The following is a 22,223-nucleotide window of genomic DNA, read 5'->3' on the forward strand; positions in this document are numbered from 1 at the left end:
CCTGGGGGAGTGAGGCATTAGTTTGAACACTGTGGGGATGCTGAAGCTACCCCAGGTAGAGGCTTCAGCCAATATCCTCCCTAGGTCAAAGGTGTCAACTTAAAGAAAAACGAAGTTGTGAGTTAAGTTTTATTCAGGGATCTTACTGAGAACTATAGCCCGGGAAACAGCCTCTCAGTAGGTCTGAGGGGACTGCTCCAAAGAGGTAGGGGAGGAGCCAGTTAGTATACGCATGAATTTTTTGGCTGGAAAGTACATGTAGTCATGCATGCATCTTGATAAAACATTATTGCTATTCACAAATACAGACGTCTCAAGTTAATGATTTTAGTGCTTTTCTACTGTAGGATGATGCAAGAATCTGGGGTCATTGAAATTCTCCCTTAGATATGCACCTTAACTATCTAGGGGTCCAAATATCCAAAGCACAGAACTTTCATCTTGATTTTCCCATCCTGAATTCCCCTCAGGGTGCACTGTTGCTGTGTTGCATCTTAACCCTTTGTATGATGATGAGCGACAGTCTTTGTTCTTTTTACTTACAAAGGGAAATCTATACACTGCACACCCATGATTGTCATTTCTATCCTTCCCCCACTGATCTGCAATGCCTGCTTTGTCATAAATCAGGTCTCTTTGTTTGCATGGGTTTATTTTGGGGCTCTCTATTCTGTTACACTGATTTTATATGTATCCCTGTGCCAATACCATATTGTCTTAATTATAAGAACTTTCTATTACGTCTTGTTATTTGTAAAGCAAGTATCTCCATGTTTTTCTACTTATACAGGTGTATCTGAGCTATTCTTATTCCTTTCCTCATTCACATAAATTTTCCGATCAGCTTGTCAAGTTCCAGAAACAGCCCTTTAGTGTTTTGACTGGAATTGCATTGAATATTTAAGATCATTGGGAAGAACTGACATCTGTATGGTAGTGTGTTTTCAAATCCAACGACATGGTATATCCTTCTGTTTATTTCTTTTTAAATGTCTTTCAATATTATACATATATATTTTTCCAGAAAAGGCTTGCATATCTTTTTATTTGTTTGTTTGTTTGTTTTGCGGTACGCGGGCCTCTCACTGTTGTGGCCTCTCCCGTTGCAGAGCACAGGCTCCGGACGCGCAGGCTCAGTGGCCATGGCTCATGGGCCCAGCCGCTCCGCGGCATGTGGGATCTTCCCAGACCGGGGCACAAACCCGTGTCCCCTGCATCGGCAGGTGGACTCTCAACCCCTGCGCCACCAGGGAAGCCCCATTGCATATCTTTTTAAAGATTCATCATTGGTACTTTAAATTTTTGTTGTTGTTGTAAATGGCATCTTTTCTTCAAAAAAGTTATATTTTCTGTTTCTTGCTGGAGTATAGTCATGCCTTTCAGAATTGTCCTACTTTGAGGCAAAGAGGCCTGGCCTTTATATCCCACATCTACCAGTTACTGGCTAAGGGCTGCCCTCAGGGACTGGGTGTGACCCTATGTGAGGAGTCTCTTGGCCTGAGGCCATTGTCTGGAGAATGACTCAGATGAGACCTGCCAGCTGTCGACACTCCCACCAGCTAGGAAATACTACTTAGGCCTGAAGGGGGAGTCTCAGCCGAGTATCAGAGCAACTATTAAATGTCCTTTAACAGATTGAAGAGCTCTCTTTTATATTCTTAGTTTTGTTAAATGCTCCTGCTTTTGCAAAAGGAGAGGAGGTGCCTACCTGTACGGTGTGGGGAATTGGATGTGGGGTCTGACTGCTTTTTTTTTTGCGTTACGCGGGCCTCTCTCACTGTCGTGGCCTCTCCCGCTGCGGAGCACAGGCTCCGGACGCGCAGGCTCAGCGGCCATGGCTCACTGGCCTAGCCGTATCCGCGGCTTGTGGGATCCTCCAGGACCGGGGCACAGAACCCGTGTCCCCTGCATCGGCAGGCGGACTGTCCACCACTGCGCCACCAGGGAAGCCCTGACTGCTTCTTAAACAGACTTTCAACTCATCCTGCATCCGCCTCACCTTTACCCCAGGTAACCCGAGCTTTTTCTGTGGTTTTGCAGGACAGACTGGCTTGCTCTTAGGCTTCTCCCACTGCAGCATAGGTTTTAGCTTTCTTTGGTCATCCAAATCAGTTACCACTTGACTACCTGCTTTCTGACCTTCAAAGGTCTGATGCTGTTTTCTCCCCTGGTCTCTCTCTTTTTTATCCCTTAATTGTCATTTAAGTTGGGTTCAGGAAGGAACCGAGGTAAATTGTGTGTTCAATTGTTCTTGCCTGGAAGCTCTCTCAGTATCTGGATTTGGAGATTTATGAAACAAAGGAAAAGTGGGCGGAGTTTGACATAGGCTGTTTCTCAAGAAGGCCCGAATTACCCCTTCTTTCTTCTTCATCTTTGCTTGCCTAACCCACCCTTCAGGTCTCAAAGTAGTAGTCACATTCTCCAGGATGCCTGCCTTCACAGCCCAAGTTTGGGTTAGATACTCCTTCTATGTGATTGCAGTATAAACTTTGTTCTTCTTATTGTAGCATTTATCACACTTTGTGCTAAATCCTTGTTTACCAGCTTTTAACATCTCATAGGCTACACATTTATTGACGGGGGTTGTATTTGATCTCTATTGGAGTCCCCAGTCCCAAGCACAGAGGTGATTTAAGAGGTATTCAACAGAGTTGTACTGAGTGAATATATATTGATACATATATAAACCACACAGCTTTGAGTTGATTTCCAATAAATGCAGTAACTTACAAAGCTCTCACTTTTCTGTAGATAAATATTTTTTCTTTTCTTTATTTGCTGGGCTCTAGAAACCAAAAAGGCAATACTAGTTTTATTTTGATGGTTATTAGACTCATAGATATTAATGTCTTAACCAATGCCATTTTAAAGGTACTTGAGTTTATCACTAATATGGGTTAGGAGTAGATGATGTGTAAAGTTCTCTCTCTCTTTCTCTTAACTTCTTTAAATGTTTACTACTCAAAACTTCTAATTTTAGTATCTAGGCATTATAAAAATCTCTAGAAGGCATTATGACAACTACTACATAAGCAATAAAGTATGAGGATAAAATATTAAAAATGGAGAAGAGATTTAAAAAATATTTTAAGTGTTTAATAAGTATTTTTTGGCTCATAACCCAACTTTTAGGAAATATAAGCAATAACAATCATTAAGGCAACCCTTCAATATTGTATTTTTGCTTACATAGTTTACCACTCTGTAGTACAATACTAATAGTGCTTTACTATACTTTGTTTTCAAAAGCACCAACTACAGAACAAAAGTCATTCTAATGTAATCTTTTCAAGGAAGTCCTTGGAGAGCTTATTTCATTGATGCTCATATACAGGAAGAAATAAAGCAAGTTTATGATTAGTCACTCCTCTTCTGATTCTGAAGCTACAGGAGCCCCTTTCAGGAATATTTGTTTAAAGGATGCCCTGGAAGTTGCTTTTGTGACAAGCAAACTCAGTCTCCAATGTGGAAAAACTGTTATAGGATCTATAATTCAGCTTCATCAGAACTCTGGAAAGGCAGACTTTAAGGGGCATTCTTTAGCCTCTCATGTGTACACTTTTATCAAAGAAGACATTCTCATTTGCTCTTAATTTTTTGGCTTATCTGATAAAAAAATAAATGTACAAAGTAGATAGTGTGAAAAATATAGTGTGAAAAATATACTACTGAGAAATCACCACTGCTAATATTCTGTTGCATAGATTTCCTGGTTTTTCTTTCTCTATATAAAACAATATATTAACATAAAACAAGTGTTGTCAGAAATCACTGATCTTCAAACTAGGTTGCAAGTTATCAGTGAGTGAAGATATTTTATTGGTTGTAACCAGAATTGTTTTGTTTTTTTAATTGAGATATAATTGACATATAACATTGTATTAGTTTTAGGTGTACAAAATAATGTATATATTGCAAAATGATTACCACAATAAATTTAGTTAACTTCCAAGCAACTGTTAAATTCCTCAAAAAATAAAAAGTAGAACTACCAAACAATTTGGCAATTCTACTTCTGGGTATTTATGTGAAGGAAATGAAATCACTATCTCAAAAAAACATCTGCACCTGCATGTTCACTGCAGCATTATTTACAATAGCCAAGACATGAAAACAACCAGCACCCGATTTTAAAGGGTAAAAGCTACTGGCATTCACTGTGATAGAAAGCCCATTGTCTCCTAACCACTAGAGGGCAGTATATTACATTAGTTAAAAAAAAAAATCTCAGACAGTACAACTTAATACAACTCGACCTAGTTTTACAACTGATTATGATAAACATAAAATTACACGTAATTTTATGTTGGACTGTTAGTTTAATGGTATGTGAGGACCTATCACATGGCATACACTGAGTTAGGGATATACTGATGAATAAGACATGTTCTATAATTTAGTAAGAAGACAAGGGTGATAACACAAGGCAGTCAGTTATTCACTTCGGTTTGGCTTGTGTCTGCCTTTCCAGCCTCATATCCTTCCACTCCCCAGCTTTCAAGCTGAGCTGTGGTCATGCTGACTACTCCTAATTGTCTTGCACATGCTGTTCTCTCTTCCTGGGATATTGTTTGTGCTTCTCTCTGCCTGGTGAACCCCAATTTACACCTCAAACTCCAAAATCCTGACTTTCCCAGGCAAAGTTAAGTACAAGCATGTGCTTTCTCCATTCCACTCCTTTGGAACCAAGTCTGGTCCTCTTAGAGTTGATGACTTATGTCTCTTTTCCCTAGGAAACTGAGCTGCTGGAAGGCAAGGGATGTGTTGTTCATTTTTGTTTCTCTTGCTGTGGTTGTGCCTATCACATAGACAGTGCTTAAAATGCATATTTAATAAATGAGCAAATAAAAGTGCTATGAATAGATGCTGTAATGAGATAATTTCCTCTATAGTCTCTCCATTGATCCTTCTACTCTCTCCTTCTGTACATGCCACTAAAAAGCATCTAAACGAAAGACAGGATGCTTTGACTTGCTGATGGTGAGGGAGAGTCAGGCTTTGCCAATAAGAAAAGGAAAGGGTAATGAATTTTGGAGGATAATTTAGTTTTCCCTGATATTTCCCCCATGACACCTTGGGGAATGATCTTCACTTTAGCAATACACAGCTGAGACTAAATAATCTTTGTTCTTCTGTCCCTATCTTACAGTAGCCAAGTAGGCAAAGTGGTTATGTTTGTCATTTGGCTAGCAGTTAACAACCCTGACACCTTTAGCATTAAGAAGACAGGATGCCTAGTACATTCCATTGTGATCTACAAAAGCTAAAGAAATCAGTCAAGTTTCAACATGCCCCAAGTACTCATGTGGCAAATTAAACAATTCTCCATCCAAGTGGTATACATAGTTTTTTATAAAAGTTTTTGTTATATGTTCACTTTGGATATGCTTGCAAAAAAATTAAAAAGTATTTTTAGCTTGTTTTAAATCTTATAGATATGCCCATACTCATAGTCATCTAGGAAATTCTGCTCTGTAAAGAGACCTGGCTGTACATTACAAGGGTTAAGTAAGGTCTAAAATCAAATAGACTTTGGTTTGAGTCCTGGGTATGTCTTTTTCTGGCTTTGTGACCTTGGGCACATTACTCAACCTCACTTCACTTCAGTTCCCTCATTTGAAATATGGACACAGCAACAGTACTTCCCTCACTGGGTTGCTAGGAGGATTAGATGAGGTCCTGCACGTAAAGAGCTTTGCACAAGATTTGGCATATTGTGAGCTTTCAATAAATGTTAGCTATCATTACTAGATAAAGATCTTTACTGCAAGATAAAAGCATTTTTTTCTTGGCGTGTAGACTTTTCTTTTTGTTTCAAATAACCAGCACTTAATGGATTTTTTCCCCCCACTATGGCTGTAAGAAGTTTATTCTTGCCATTTTGATAAGACATATGGCATAAGCAGATGGGGGCTTGAGAGCATGAGGACCTTGGTGAAGGTAAAGTGAAGCCCCTGCTGTGGGATGTGATAGCCTGGGCTGGTGGGGATCAGACTCCATGGACCTCAAAAAGTCTCTCACAGGGCTTCCCTGGGAGCGGCTGGGCCCGTGGGCCATGGCCGCTGGGCCTGCACTTGCGGAGCCTCTGCTCCGCGGCGGGAGGGGCCACAGCGGTGAGAGGCCCGCGTACCGGAAAAAAAAAAAAAAGTCTCTCACAGTATTTCCCATCCAAAGAATTCTTACCTTTGTTGCCCCTGCAGATGCAGTGGGGAATACAAGCCTTGTTATTAAGCACCTTGAGGGTCTTCTACTACTTTGGCAAGAGTGAGATTTTTCTTCTACAGGGTCAGTGATGTTGGGCTTGTAATATAGCTTTCAAACAGATTATCTAAATGATCAGTTCCTATGGGTGGGAATGTTACTCTGTATAATCCATATCCAAATGGCATACATACGTGATTAATATATTTTTAAGCAAACTATTAAACATATGTTTTACTGTTTTATATAATTATAGTGACATTTGTTCTGAACCAAAAATTGGGATGTATGGTACAACAAAAATTTTTAAACGTTTTAAGAGTTTAAAACATTTTAACTTTTAATTTTGAGATCATTTTAGACTTACAGAAAAGTGGTCATGACAGTACAGAGAGTTCCTACATACCCATTACTCAGCTTTCCCTAATGTTAACATCTCATATCACCATGGTAGAGTTGTTAAAACTTAGAAACAAACGTTTGTAAAATACTATTAACTAAACCACAGATTTTATTAGGATTTCAACAGTTTTTTCCGTTAATGTCCTTATTCTGTTTCAGGGTCCAACCCAAGATAATAATGTTACATTTTGTTCTGTCCTTTAGTCTCTTCTAATCTGTCACAGTTCCTTTGTTTTTCCTTTCCTTTCACGACCTTGATAATTTTGTAAAGTATTGGTCAGGCATTTTGCAGAATGTCCTCAGTTTGTCTGAGTTTGTGTGATGTGTTTCTCCAGATTATTGAGTTTATAGATTTTGGGGAAGGGTGCCACAGAAGTAATGTACCCTTCTCAGTGTGATATATTAGGGGGTACAACATATTGACATATTCTCTTACTAGTAATTTTAATCTTCATCATGTGGTTCAAGTGATAGCAGCCAGGGTCTCCTTTCCTATAAGATTACTTTTTTCCCTTTGAGATGAATAAATACTTTGGTGAGATACTATGAGTCTATGTAAATATTCTGCTTCTCCTTAAACTTTCCAACTGATTTTAGCATTCATTTGTGGATCTTGCTTGTAACAATTTTCTAATGGTGATTTTTCTATTTCCCTCATTTCTTCTCCGTTTATTAATTGGAATTCTTTTGTAAAGAAGAGTTGTTTCTTCCCTCTCATCTATTTATTCAATCATTTATGTCAGTATGGACTTACAGATATTTGTCTTATTCTTTGGGTTATAATACAATATTATCATTATTTTTTTTGTCAAATTGTTCCAGTTTTGGCTACTGGAAGCACTTTTAGGTTAGTTCCTGTGTCCTTTTAAAATACTTCCATTTTTATTTACTCCAGGCCTATCTTGTATTTTCCCTGTACCAGTTCTAGAATCAATTACTTCCCCCAAAGCCCTGGTTCCTTCTATTAGAGAATAGTTTTTTCGTTTTCTTTCTTTTTTTTTTTTTTTTTTTTTTTTTTGCGGTACGCAGGCCTCTCACTGTTGTGGCCTCTCCCATTGTGGAGCACAGGCTCCGGACACGGAGGCCCAGCGTCCATGGCTCACGGGCCCAGCCACTCCACGGCATGTGGGATCTTCCCAGACCGGACACGAACCCATGTCCTCTGCATCGGCAGGCGGACTCCCAACCACTGTGCCGCCAGGGGAGCCCAGAGAATAGTTTTTAGAAACCAAGATCTGAGTGTCAGTTTCTCTAAGCAGACAGAGCAAGGAAATATGCATATGTGTGCTGACCGATGTACACATACATATCTATATTTCTGTATCCATCTATCTGTATATATATTTTAAAACAGCATGAATTCATGCTGACTCTGACTCCCACCCAGCACCAGAGGTTTTATTCTAGCTTTCCCCTTTTCTGGAAAAGGCAAAACCATAAGAACAAAAAATCGGTCAGCGGTTGCTCAAGGCTGTACAAGGGAAATTTTGGCTTGACAAATCTTCATGGTTCAGTGGTGGTAGATGCACAGCTCTCTGCATCTGTCAACATTCATAGAATTGTATACCATAAAAAGTGAATTTTACTGTGTGCAAATTAGAAAAAACTTCAGCCAGAACATTATAAGAACTCAACATGGAATGCAGATCATGACGAATAAATCTAACTATTAAAATTAACGACATAACCACACTGAAGGGGATGGGGAAGAAAGGAGCTGACCTACAAAACTTTGGAAAACAGTATATTGAGTGAATCAGTAAGACTAAAGTCAAAAGGAATGGTATAAACACTGAACTTTAGTTGGTAAATTCGTTTCTCATAGGTATATGGGTTAGCAGTTATGAAACTACTTTTCATTGTGTACCAGGGTTAAACAAATTAATGCACTCATTGTGGATAATGAGAGCCAGGCTTCTTAATGCCAAAGAAAGAAGAAAGAAATAAACATTTTTGAATAAATAAAAGAATAAACATTTTTGGAATTTTTATATAAAATGTTTATAGAGATATAAAAACTGTCATACTTAGTTACACATTTAAAGAATTTTTTAATTGAAAAGGATAAAATTACATGAAATTGAGAAAATCTGGTACATGTTACAAGCTATTAAAATATATGCAAGTGTGTGTGTATTTATATATGTATACAATGTAGTTTTCTCTAAAAGCATCAACATTTGTAGGAACACAGGCATTGCCATTCTGACTCAAACTAATGAGGTTTTGTTCTTATTAGAAACAAAAATTTACCTCTATGTTTCTTGAATTGAGTGGTGTTGGTGTATTTTATTGCCAATGTGATTTATCTATTTTTAAAATTTTTACTGGAGTATAGTTGATTTATAATGTTGTGTTAGTTTCTGCTGTATAGCAAAGCAAATCAGTTATACATATACATATATCATTCTTCTTTAGATTCTTTTCCCATAGAGGTCATCACAGAGTATTGAGTAGAGTTCTCTGTGCTATACAGTAGTTCCTTATTAGTTATCTATTTTATATATAATAGCATGTATATGTCAATCCCAATCTCCCAATTTATCCCTCCCCCGCTTTCCCCTCTGGTAACCACAAGATTGCTTCTACATCTGTGACTCTATTTCTGCTTTGTAAATAAGTTCATTTGTACCATTTTTTTTAGATTCCACATATAAGTGATATCATATATTTGTCTTTCTCTGTCTGACTTTCAACTTTGCTCAGTATGACAATCTCTAGGTCCATCCATGTTGCTGCAAAGAGCATTTTCATTCTTTTTTATGGCTGAGTAATATTCCATTTTGTGTGTGTGTGTGTGTGTGTGTGTGTGTGTGTGTGTGCGCGTGTGTGTGTGTATGTGTGTGTGTGTGTGTGTGTATACACCACATCTTCTTTATCTATTCTTCTGTTGATGGACATTAAGGTTGCCTTTATGTCCTGGCTATTGTAAGTAGTGTTGAAATGAACATTGGGGTGCATGTATATATATATATTTTAAATATCTTTATTGGAGTATATTTGCTTTACAATGGTGTGTTAGTTTCTGCTTTATAACAAAGTGAATCAGCTATACATATACATGTATCCCCATATCTCCTCCCTCTTGTATCTCCCTCCCACCCTCCCTACCCCACCCCTCTAGGTGGTCAAGCATGTATCTTTTTGAATTATGATTTTCTCCAGGAATGGGATTGCTGGATCATTTGGTAGTTCTATTTTTAGTTTTTTAAGGAACCTCCATACTGTTCTCCATAATGGCTGTACCAATTTACATTCTCACCAACAGTGTAGGAGGGTCCCATTTTCTCCAAACTCTCTCCAGCATTTATTGTTTGTAGATTTTTTGATGATGGCCATTCTGACCAGTGTGAGGTGATACCTCATTGCAGTTTTGATTTGCATTTCTCTAATAATTAGTGATGTTGAGCATCTCTTCATGTGCTTTGCCAACATGGATTTAAAATGAGGTTATGGTAATCCTCTTTGATGCCAATTTTATTTTAATATTACATATATATACTTCAGTATGATTTTATTTATATAAATGCCCAAAATGGACTAATTAAATCTCTGGTGACAGAAGTCAGAATAGCAATTATTTTTGAGGGGTAATGTGTAATACTTCTGGGGTGCTAGTAATGTTCCATATCTTAATCTAGGTGGTGGTTACTTCATAAAATTTTATGAAGATATATGTGATATATACATGATTTGTTCCCCCTTTATATATGTGTTATATTTTAATTAAAACATTTGCTTAAAATATTTCCAGACTCATGCTTGGACAGTTCAAATATCCAAATGTGTTTCCATGCTATTGTAAGCAAGTGATCCTCTCTGACAGTGATTTTAGATAAACCTGTCTAAATTTCTCTTATCAGTTATTAGAAGCTCTGCCTCCTACAAGTGTGTCTAAATTTTCTTTTGATTATTTTTTTCAAATCCCTTTATTTATTTAAATTTATTTATTTATTTGGCTGCATTGGGTCTTCTTTGCTGCATGCAGGCTTTCTCTAGTTGTGGCGAGCAGGGGCTACTCTTCGTTGCGGTGTGTAGGCTTCTCATTGCGGTGGCTTCTCTTGTTGTGGAGCATGGGCTCTAGACACGCAGGCTTCAGTAATTACAGCATGCAGGCTCAGTAGTTGTGGTTTGTGGGCTCTAGTGCACAGGCTCAGTAGTTGTGGTACACAGGCTTAGTTGCTCCACAGCATGTGGGATCTTCCTGGACCAGGGATCACAACTGTGTCCCCTGCACTGGCAGGTGGATTCTTAACCACTGCACCACTAAGGAAGTCCCTCTTTTTTCGTTTTATAATTTTTTTCTATTTCTTTAATTAATTAATTTATTTAAAAATTATTTGGCTGTGTTGGGTCTTTGTTGCTGCACGCGGGCTTTCTGTAGTTGCAGTGAGCGGGCTGCTCTTCGATGCGGTGCATGGGCTTCTCATCATGGTGGCTTCTCTTGTTGTGGAGCACGGGCTCCAGGCCTGCGGGCTTCAGTAGTTGCAGCATACAGGCTCAGTAGTTGTGGCACACAGGCTTAGTTGCTCCATGGCATGTGGGATCTTCCCAGACCAGGGCTCAAACCCGTGTCCTCTGCATTGGCAGGCAGATTCTTAACCACTGCGCCACCAGGGAAGCCCGGAAGTCCCTCTTCTGATTTTTTTGATATCCTTTGCCTAAGAGATTACTATATCTTGTAGTGAGTTTTATTAGTTTGTTCATTGAGGAAAGTGATGCTTTCTTTGATTCTTCTAAATTTACTTTCCCAATTCGAAAGAGAATCCTTTTTCCCTAAAACTTAAAACTCAGTGTGATAAGGCATTTTTCTTTCTTACATTATTTTAAAATATATATACTATCACATTCTCACTTAGTCTTCACTTTTGTAGCATGCAAAATGCTATTCTCTTTCACTTTAATTCAAAAGGAACCTCTACTCTTTGTCTTTCTACTTTTCTCACTTTAAATGAACCCACTCTGGATCTAAAATTCTAACATTTATTTTTGGGGGAGTTATGGCCAATATTGCACAGTGATTCTAGTAGTGGACAATGTCATAATGTATTAGTAAAGTACAAATCTTATCCTGCTTTACCAGCTTACTAGTGAGGCTGTTTTGGCCTAGGCTGACTTTGGATTTTAACTATTTTTAACTATCCTTGTTTGTAGAGGCATTCTTTGATGCACAAATGAAAGGAATTAAAGTTAGGGATTATTAAATGTGGAGCTGGTTTGGCATGTAGGATGCTGTTGAATACATCTACAGTAGCATATAAATATAAATATTTGTCTTTAAAAAAACCCGCAAATTTTCATTTGAGATGTTTGGAATACTTCACAAACATCATGGCACACCCATTTGGCCTGCTTACCCCATTGGAATATCATTATTTGTTTGTTTGTTTGTTTATTTATTTACTGTAGAACAGCCTTTATAGTTTGCAATGCAATGTGGAAGAGGAGGGGATACCACAACTCTGGCTCCTAGGGCAGCTCCACAGACCTGAAATCAAAGAAGGCATGAGTACCCCAGGAAGGAGCCTGCTGAACTCTGGTTTTGCCCTGCTCCTTGGAGCCAGGTGTCTGGGCGCTTGAGGTTAGAACATATGGAATGGAAGCCTTCCGTGCCAAAGATGTGACACTGGGAAGGCCAGAGCCCTTTCCCTAGACCTCCATACATTACTGGGACTGAGAGGAATGTCATTTAATAAATGACATCAAAATTCACAAAATTGTATTGATGGCATAAAAAAATGTCTCAAAATATTTACTAGTAGAGGCATACAACTTTCTATTTTTTAAAATCTAAGCTCTAAATTTACTCTTGCCTTCCTAAATTCTGTTCTTATACACCCCAAATAAGATGGTACAAAATGCTTCTTCTTTCAGTTGGTCATGACCTTGGGTGGGTTTAACTGTCTCTGGATTATGGTAACAGAATAATGATTCACCAAAAACAGTCACATTCTGGGCTTCCCTGGTGGCGCAGTGGTTGAGAGTCTGCCTGCTGATGCAGGGGACACGGGTTCGTGCCCCGGTGTGGGAAGATCCCACATGCTGTGGAGCGGCTGGGCCCGTGAGCCATGGCCGCTGAGCCTGCGTGTCTGGAGCCTGTGCTCTGCAACGGCAGAGGCCACAACAGTGAGAGGCCCACGTACCGCCAAAAAAAAAAAAAAAGTCACATTCTAATCCCCATAACCCATGACTATGTTATGTAAAATGGTGTATTAGTTTCCTATTGTGATGTAACAAAATACCACAAACTTAGTGTCTTAAGACAATATAAATTTGTTACTTAGTTATAAAGATCAGAAATCTAAAATGGGTTTCTGTGGGCTAGAATCAAGGTGTTGATAGGACTGTTACTTCTGTAGGCTCTAGGGCAGAATTTGTTTCCTTACCTTTTCTTGCTTTTAGAGGCCACCTGTATCCCTAAGGGTGTGGCCCCCTCCTCCATCTTCAAAACCTGCAGTTTAGCATAATATGCATATCTCTCTCTGACTTTAACACTGACCCTCCTGCCTTCCTCTTTTACTTATCTGGACCCTTATGATTACACTGAACCCACCCAGATAATCCAGGATAACATCCCCATCTTAATATCCTTAACTTAGTCATATCTGCAAAGTTCCTTTTGCCATCTAAGGTCATATCTTCACATGTCCTGAAGAGGATGTGAACATCTTGGGGGACCATAATTCTGCTAACCAGTTCCATTTTGCCTAACTTTTAAGTTTATTCCTATAAAATTTCTGGTAATACCTTATTATTATCTTTTTTTTTTTTTTTTTTACTCCCTCTTGAACCCATTCCAATTAGATTTTTGTTCCAAAACTCTGCTGAATCATTTTTGTCAAAACCACCAGTGAGGGGCTTCCCTGGTGGTGCAGTGGTTGACAGTCCGCCTGCCGATGCAGGGGACACGGGTTCGTGCCCCGGTCTGGGAAGATCCCACATGCTGTGGAGCGGCTGGGCCCATGAGCCATGGCCGCTGAGCCTGCGCGTCCGGAGCCTGTGCTCCGCAACGGGAGAGGCCACAGCAGTGAGAGGCCTGCGTACCGCAAAAAAAAAAAAAAAAAAAAACCACCAGCGACCTCCAGGTAGCCAAATCCAGCGGGAGTTTTTCAGTCTTAATTTAACCCAAACTTATTACCAGCTTTGACACAGTTGATTCCTCCCTCCTTCTTGAGACAATTTCTTTCTTCGCTGCTCAGATCTCTTCTCTAGCTACATTCTCTCTCCAGGTGATTTCAACTAATTTCACGGCTGTAAATATCATCTGCACACTGGCAATTCCCAAATTACATGTTGATTCAGGGCCACACACCCAAATTCCAGACTTGTGTATTTAACTACCTATTTAGTATCACCACTTGGATAAATAATAAGCATCTTAAACCTAAAAATGGATTTTCAGCCAAAACCTGCTTCTCCTTCTGTATTCCTCATCTCAGGAAATGGTTCCATCATTCACACAGGTACTCAGGCCCAAAAACATTGGAATCATCCTTGATTGCTCCTTTTCTTTATTTCACATCCATTCCATCATAAAATAGTTCAAAATATATTCTTTATCTGACCGCTTATTACTGCCACCATTGTTAACCTGATCCAAGCCATAAACTTCTCTCACTTAGGCTATTGCAAAAGTTCTTTAATTGGTCCCCTTCTTCCCTCTCCTAAATATACGTTCCAGACACCGGGGTGATCCTTTAAAAGGATCATGTTCCTCCCTTACCCTAAACCCTGCAAAGGATTCATTCACATAAATCTAGACTGAAATCCCATGGCCTACAAGCCCTAGATGGTCCTGCCTGTGGCTACCTCTCTTACATTATTTCCCAGTAATTCTGCCTTGCTTGCCGCTCAATAGCCATGCTGGCATTTCTATTCCTTAAACATGTTAAGCACACTCCTGTGGAAGGTCCCCTTTATGTAGAATTCTATTCTACTACCACCAAGGTTAGCTCTCCTACTCACTCAGATAGTTGCTCAAATGTCACCTTCTCAGAGCCCTTCTCTGAGCACTCTACCTCTGTCTCTAAAATAGTACTCCCATCATTCTCTGTCCCTTACCATGCTCTGGTTTTCATTTGGTATACTGTATAACTATCTGATGTTATAGTTTTATGTTTTGAAATCTGTAATCCGCACTAAAATTTAAGTTCCATAATGGCAAATAATAAGTTTTGTCTTTTATTGTATCTCTAACACACAGAGCAGTACCTAGCACATAGTAGGGGCTCAATAAGTTGAACAATTGAATATTTTTTCCTTTATTTGTTATTTTGATCTGCCACTATGTACCCTATTTTAATTCCTAAGGGCACAAACGAATGACAATCTTTAGTTTCCAGGAGCTCTTGATTTAGAAGGAGACATTTATACACACAAATAATTACAGTTTGGGGTACAAAGTACATAATTTATATACAGGAGGCAGTAGAGATGATTATTAGGAAAAACTGGAGAAAATTCAACCTAAGCAGAATTTAAAAGAATTAATTAAATTTTATTAGGCAGATGTAAGTAGAGTGAAAGGGAAGGCATTCCAAGATAGTAGTATATGTACAAGCAGAGAGGCATGAAATAGCAGGTTGTATTTGGGAGTCTATGAAGAGTTCAGTATATTGGAATAAGTGGTGTGGTGAGAAAGGTGTTAAAGATGATGTAGGTAAGGAGGGAGGACTCATAATATGAAGAGCCTTACATGCCACACTCAGGAGTGTAAATTTTCTCTAGTAGCCAGAGAGGAAGCTCTAAAAACATTTAAGATTGGATTGATATAATTTTCATTCTGGTCATTTCACTCACACTTTAGAAATGCTATTCTAGCAGCCTTATTGGTGCCAGAGGTAAGAAATTCATCTTGAGATAGTCCAGATGAGAGGTGATGAGAACATGAAGTAGAAATAGTTTATGGAAAATAAAAGGATGTATGAGACTGTCATAATTCTATGAAAACATTTTTTTATGATCATACAACTTTTGGCCTTGTTTCTATACTGAAAAAAACAAACTTATAATATATATCTGGTTTCTCCAGCAGACTTTCTTATTGGGAAAAGAACATACCGATCAGGCAATTCAAGTAATCCAGTTGAGATTGCAGTTTATGTTTTATATTTACCATTTACCTTGTGAGCTTTGCTAGTAAAGTCAGTTTTTTAGAGACCCATCAGCCCTGGATAAAGTGATAACTTTAATTTCTGAACCTGCATAATTGAGAACAAGACCCCTTGGTAACATCTCCGAAGTACAGAGATCCTTCAAAGTCTTAAATAAATAGCATTACTATTTATGAGAGGAATTATTAATCATAAACTTTTTACACCGCTGTACAAAAATTTTGTAGAATTTATTAGGAATTTCAGAAAAACAAGCTTCAGTACTATAGCTAATACATAATTTGAATAATAAAATGCCTTATTTTATTTTTAAATACAATGACTTTATTTCCAGTAGCATACTCATTAAAAACAATGAAGTATTTTCATTTATTAAAAATGTATTTATCAATAAAAACATAATAAAGTATAATTTGTAGCATTAATATAAACTAGTCAATTTATCTCCATTGCCCATGTTATGATTTACCTTTATTTTATGGTTATAGTGTTTTAATAATTAACAAATGCATAAATATATGATATATTTACAGGAGATTCTCAAAAATAATGATGTTACTGTTATACTTCATCAGTGTTTTCTCTGTGATCCGGATCCAACATCAGGATGGATTGGTCCTTGGCTGGCTGTTCTGTAACATAATTTCAGAATATTCTTTAACTGTAGTATTCATAGACTTTAAGGTAAAACCTGTAAGGTGGATCTCCTTACAAAATACAGACTTTAATAAAACTAAACTCACAATTCAATTTCTCAAATGCTACATATACATCAGTCTCAACATAGTGACTACCACTTTACATAAGGCATCATACTAATCATAATAGTCCATAATCTTTACTCTTTGGTAAGATTTGCTTAAGAGATGCTTTTTAAAATCATAATCTGCTGTGTAAATGGTCAAAATTTAATAATTTCATTTTCTACAGGAGACACTTGGAGCCGATATAATACCCTAGGAATAGTTTAACAACATATTGGGCTAAAGAAGTTGCTTGGGAAGGTAAATGTTAAAAATTCATTAAATTTATTTCATTTAAAAAAGTAAATACAACATTCCAAACTAAAAATTCTGCTTCTAAGATTCCTAGTTTTTACATTGAAAAATCATGGTAGGTGTCTTGAGGATGCCCTGTGGTAACCCTATTATCCTATTTTGTTTGCATATTGTCTCTATTATAATGCACATTACTTCAGGAAAGGAAAGTGTTTTCCTCTTTCTAGTCCCAGCCTGGCACATGGTAAGAACTCAGGTAATATCTGTTCAACAAATAAAAAGAGACAAATACCATAGTTTTTACAAAAAAAAAAAAAAAAAGGAAAAAAATCAGGCTGCTATGGCTTGCCAAAAAGAAGAAATTCTAAATTTTGGATGGGACAAAGTTTGGGCTGAATAAGCCCATCTAAAGGGGATGACACTGAAGTCAAGTCTTAAAGAAGAGTAGGAGAGAGACATTTACGAGCAAGTCCTGAGAGGCAGTGGGAGCAGTGTGGGCCTTGGAAACTGCAAGAAGTTCCAGGGAGATCTGCCTGTTACTCAAGAGTGTGTAAATTATGAGCTGTGGAGCAACTGGAGATGAGGGTGAAAAGGTCTTGAATGTAGTTCTCTGGAGATATAATTTTATCTTTTAGGTGATGTGTAACTACTGAGGTTGGGTTTTAAGAGAGAGAGTGATATGTTCACATTTGTGCTTTAAAAAGATTACTCTGGTGGTGGTGTGAAAGAGGCAGTGGAGTGAGCAAACAGGGAGGCTGTTGAAATGGTCTAGATGAGACATGATGAATTCTTAAACTAAGATACTATCAGTAGAAATGGAGAGGAGTGAATGGATTTGAGATGCACTTTATTATTAACAGGATTTATTGACTAGGGGTAAGGGAGAATGAGAAGCCTGGATGAGATACAAATTTCTCTCTGGGAAATTTGGTATATGATGGTGTCATTAATTGAAATAAAAATTGTAAAAGGAACAGATTTTGGGGGGAAGATGGGAAACTATAAACCCTAGTTCACCACTGAACAGTTCTGAGACTTGAGAAAATTACTTGATGTCTTTAGCTGAGAAGATTAAACAGAAGAATATGCATGACACCATTTGGCATAGTGCTTTTCAAGGATAGGAACCCAGTAAGTGTGAGTTTCCTTTCTTCTAATTATATCTCAACAATATTCAGTTGTCACAAAGAATATTAATTGATTAAATATTAACACTCAGTAAAGGGCTTTGGAAGAACTCTAGAAACAGTTGTACTTTTATGGAGTATAAAATGGTCAGAATATTAAAAAAAAGTTTCAGTTTCAAATAAATCTCTGCATTTTATTGCAGTCTGAAAAATGTGGATAATTTATATATTCAAAGCCCATGTATAAAAAATCATAAAATCTCAACCAATATTTTCAAGTATTTAGTATGTGCAAGTTTCTGTGAAGTAGGCAGATAAGTGAAAAATAGCCTCTCAGATTATAGTTCTAAAGAAGATTATTCACATATAAAGACAACTAACAAAAGTACATACAGAGAGGGCAGAGTCAAGATGGCATACCAGGAGGATGCAGAATTCACGTCTCCTCACAACTAGGGCACCTACCAGGCACCGATGGGAGACCATGGACACCTAAGGGGATGGGAGGAACCCCCAGTGACTGGTTGTTTCAATTATAGGTTAATTTCTCCTAATATATTTTTTATATTTCTAATTTTATTTTGTTTTTTATTCTTTGATATTGTACTGCTCCTTTTTTTTTCCTTTCTTTCTTTCTTTTTTTTTTTTTTTTTTACTGCTCCACAAAGCTTGAGGGATCTTGGTTCCCAGGCCGGAGGTCGAGCCTGAACTCCTGTGGTGGGAACTCCAAGTCCAAACTGCTGGACTAACAGGGAACCTCAGACCCCAGAGAATATCAATCAGAGTGAGGCCTTCCAGAGGTCCTAAACTCAGCACCAAGACCTGGCTCTATCCAACTGCCTGCAAACTCCAGTGCTAGACGTCATAGGCCAAACAAACAGTAAGAAAGGAATATAGCACCACCCATCAAAACAAAACAAAACAAAACAAAACAAAAGAAACAACAAAAAATATGTTACAGATGAAGGAGCAAGGTAAAAACCTACAATACCAAATAAATGAAGATGAAAGAAGCAACCTACCTGAAAAAGAGTTCAGAGTAATGATAGTAAAGATGATCCAAAATCTCAGAAATGGAATAGAGAAAATAAAAGAAAAATTTAACAAGGATCTAGGAGAACTAAAGAACAAACAAACAAACAGTGATGAGCAACACAATTACTGAAATTAAAAATACTCTAGAAGGAATCAATAGCAAAATAACAGAGGCAGAAGAACGGATAAGTGACCTGGAAGAAAAAATGGTAGAAATAACTTCCAGGGAGCAGAATAAAGAAGAATGAAAAGAATTGAGGACACTCTCAGAGACTTCTGGGACAACATTAAATGCACCAACATTTGAATTACAGGGGTCCCAGGAGAAAAAGAAAGGGTCTGAGAACATATTTGAAGAGATTATAGTCAAAAACTTCCCTAACATGGGAAAGGAAATAGTCAAGTCCAGAAAGCGCAGAGAGTCCTATACAGGATAAACCCAAAGAGAAGCATGCCAAGACACATAGTAATCAAACTATCAAAAATTAAATACAAAGAAAAAATATTAAAAGCAGCAAGGGAAAGCAACAAATAACATACAAGGGAATCCCCATAAGGTTAACAGCTGATTTTTCAGCAGAAACTCTGCAAGCCAGAAGGGAGTGGTAGGACATATTTAAAGTGATGAAGGGGAAAAACCTACAAGCAAGATTACTCTACCCAGCAAGGATGTCATTCAGATTCAATGAAGAAATTGAAACCTTTACAGATAAGCAAAAGTTAAGAGAATTAGGCACCACCAAAGCAGCTTTACAACAAATGCTAAAGGAACTTCTTTAGGCAGGAAACACAAGAGAAGGAAGAGACGCACAACAACAACCCCAAACAATTAAGAAAATGGTAATAGGAACCTACCTATCAATGATTACCTTAAATGTAAATGGATTACATGCTCCAACCAAAAGAGATAGACTGGCTGAATGGATACAAAAACAAGACCCATACATATGCTGTCTACAAGAGACCCACTTCAGAGCTAGGGACACATACAGACTGAAAATGAGGGGATGGAAAAAGATATTCCATGCAAATGGAAATCAAAAGAAAACTGGAGTAGCAATTCTCATATCAGACAAAATACACTTTAAAATAAAGACTATTACAAGAGACAAAGAAGGACACTACATAATGATCAAGGGATCAATCCAAGAAGAAGATAAAACAATTGTAAATATTTATGCACCCAACATAGGAGCACCTCCATATATAAGGCAAATGCTAACAGCCATAAAAGGGGAAATTGACAGTAACACAGTCATAGTAGGGGACTTTAACACCCCCTTTCACCAATGGACAGCTCAACCAAAATGAAAATAAATAAGGCAACACAAACTTTAAATGACACATTAAACCAGATGGACTTAATTGATATTTATAGGACATTCCATCCAAAAAACCAGAATACACTTTCTTTTCAAGTGCTCATGGACATTCTCTGGGATAGACCATAACTTGGGTCACAAATCAAGCCTTGGAAAATTTAAGAAAATTGAAATCATATCAAGTAACTTTTCTTACCACACGCTATGAGACTAGATATCAATTAAAGGTAAAAATCTGTAAAAAAATACAAACACGTGGAGGCTAAACAATACACTACTTAATAACCAAGAGATCATTGAAGAAATCAAAGAGGAAATCAAAAAATACCTAGAAACAAATGACAGTGAAAACACGATGACCCAAAAACCTGTGGGATGCAGCAAAAGCAGTACTAAGAGGGAAATTTATAGCAATACAATCTTACCTCAAGAAACAAGAAACATCTCAAATAAACAACATAACCTTACACCTAAAGCAATTAGGGAAAGAAGAACAAAAAAGACACCAAAATTAGTAGAATGAAAGGAATCATAAATATCAGATCAGAAATAAACGAAAAAGAAATGAAGGAAAAAATAACAAAGATCAATAAAACTAAAACCTGGTTCATTGAGAAGATAAACAATGTTGGTAAACCATTAGTCAGACTCATCAAGAAAAAAACGGAAATATTCAAATCAATAGAATTAGAAATGAAAAAGGAGAAGTTACAACTGACACTGCAGAAATACAAAGGATCATGAGAGATTACTACAGGCAACTCTATGACAATAAAATGGACAACCGGGAAGAAATGGACAAATTCTTAGAAAAGCACAACCTTCTGAGACTGAACCAGGAAGAAAGAGAAAATATGAACAGACCAATCACAAGCACTGAAATTGAGACTGTGATTAAAAATCTTCCAGAAAACGAAAGCCCAGGACCAGATGGCTTCCCAGGCGAATTCTATCAAACATTTAGAAAAGAGCTAACACCTATCCTTCTCAAACTCTTTCAAAATATAACGGAGGGAGGAACACTCCCAAACTCATTCTACGAGGCCACCATCACCCTGATACCAAAATCAGACAAAGATGTCACAAAGAAAGAAAACTACAGGCCAATATCACTGATGAAAATAGATGCAAAAATCCTCAACACAATACTAGCAAACAGAATCCAATGGCACATTAAAAGGATCATACACCATGATCAACTGGGGTTTATCCCAGGGATGCAAGGATTCTTCAATATACGCAAATCAATCAATGTGATAAACCATATTAACAAAATGAAGGATCATGTGATCATCTCAATAGATGCAGAAAAAGCTTTTGACAAAATTCAACACCCATGTATGATAAAAACCCTACTGGAAGTAGGCATAGAGGGAACTTATGTCTACATAATAAAGGCCATATATGACAGACACACAGCCAACATCATTCTCAATGGTGAAAAACTGAAACCATTTCCACTAAGATCAGGAACAAGACCAGGTTGTCCATTCTCACCATTATTATTCAACATAGTTTTTGGAAGTTTTAGTCACAGCAATCAGAGAAAAAAAGGAAATAAAAAGAATCCAAATTAGAAAAGAGGAAGTAAAGCTGTCACTGTTCGCAGATGACATGATATTACACATAGAGAATCCTAACGATGCTAGCAGAAAACTACTAGAGCTAATTAATGAATTTGTTAAAGTAGTAGGATAGAAAATTAATGCACAGAAATCTCTTGCATTCCTATGCACTAAATATGAAAAATCTGAAAGAGAAATTAAGGAAACACTCCCATTTACTATTTCAACAGAAAGAATAAAATACCTAGGAATAAACCTACCTAAGGAGACAAAAGACCTGTATGCAGAAAACTATAAGACACTGATGAAAGAAATTAAAGATGATACAAACACATGGAGATATATACCATGTTCTTGGATTGGAAGAGTCAACATTGTGAAAATGACTATACTACCCAAAGTAATCTACAGATTCAATGCAATTTCTATCAAACTATGAATGGCATTTTTCACAGAACTA

At 37.5% G+C, this 22,223-nt stretch overlaps 1 protein-coding gene and 1 non-coding gene across 2 annotated transcripts in view; both read right to left on the reverse strand.

Moving 5' to 3' along the window:
- CEP126 (centrosomal protein 126) overlaps positions 1–22,223 on the reverse strand; it is a 148,944-nt gene that overhangs the window by 15,554 nt on the left and 111,167 nt on the right. The gene's annotated exons all lie outside the window — the stretch shown is intronic.
- On the reverse strand, positions 12,166–12,284 carry LOC136127668 (small nucleolar RNA SNORA57). Its single transcript, XR_010656128.1, has one exon. It is a non-coding gene; the product is annotated as a small nucleolar RNA SNORA57 (small nucleolar RNA).

Source organism: Phocoena phocoena, chromosome 8 (genome assembly GCF_963924675.1).
Source record: "Phocoena phocoena chromosome 8, mPhoPho1.1, whole genome shotgun sequence".
In the NCBI taxonomy this organism is placed as follows: Eukaryota; Metazoa; Chordata; class Mammalia; order Artiodactyla; family Phocoenidae; genus Phocoena; species Phocoena phocoena.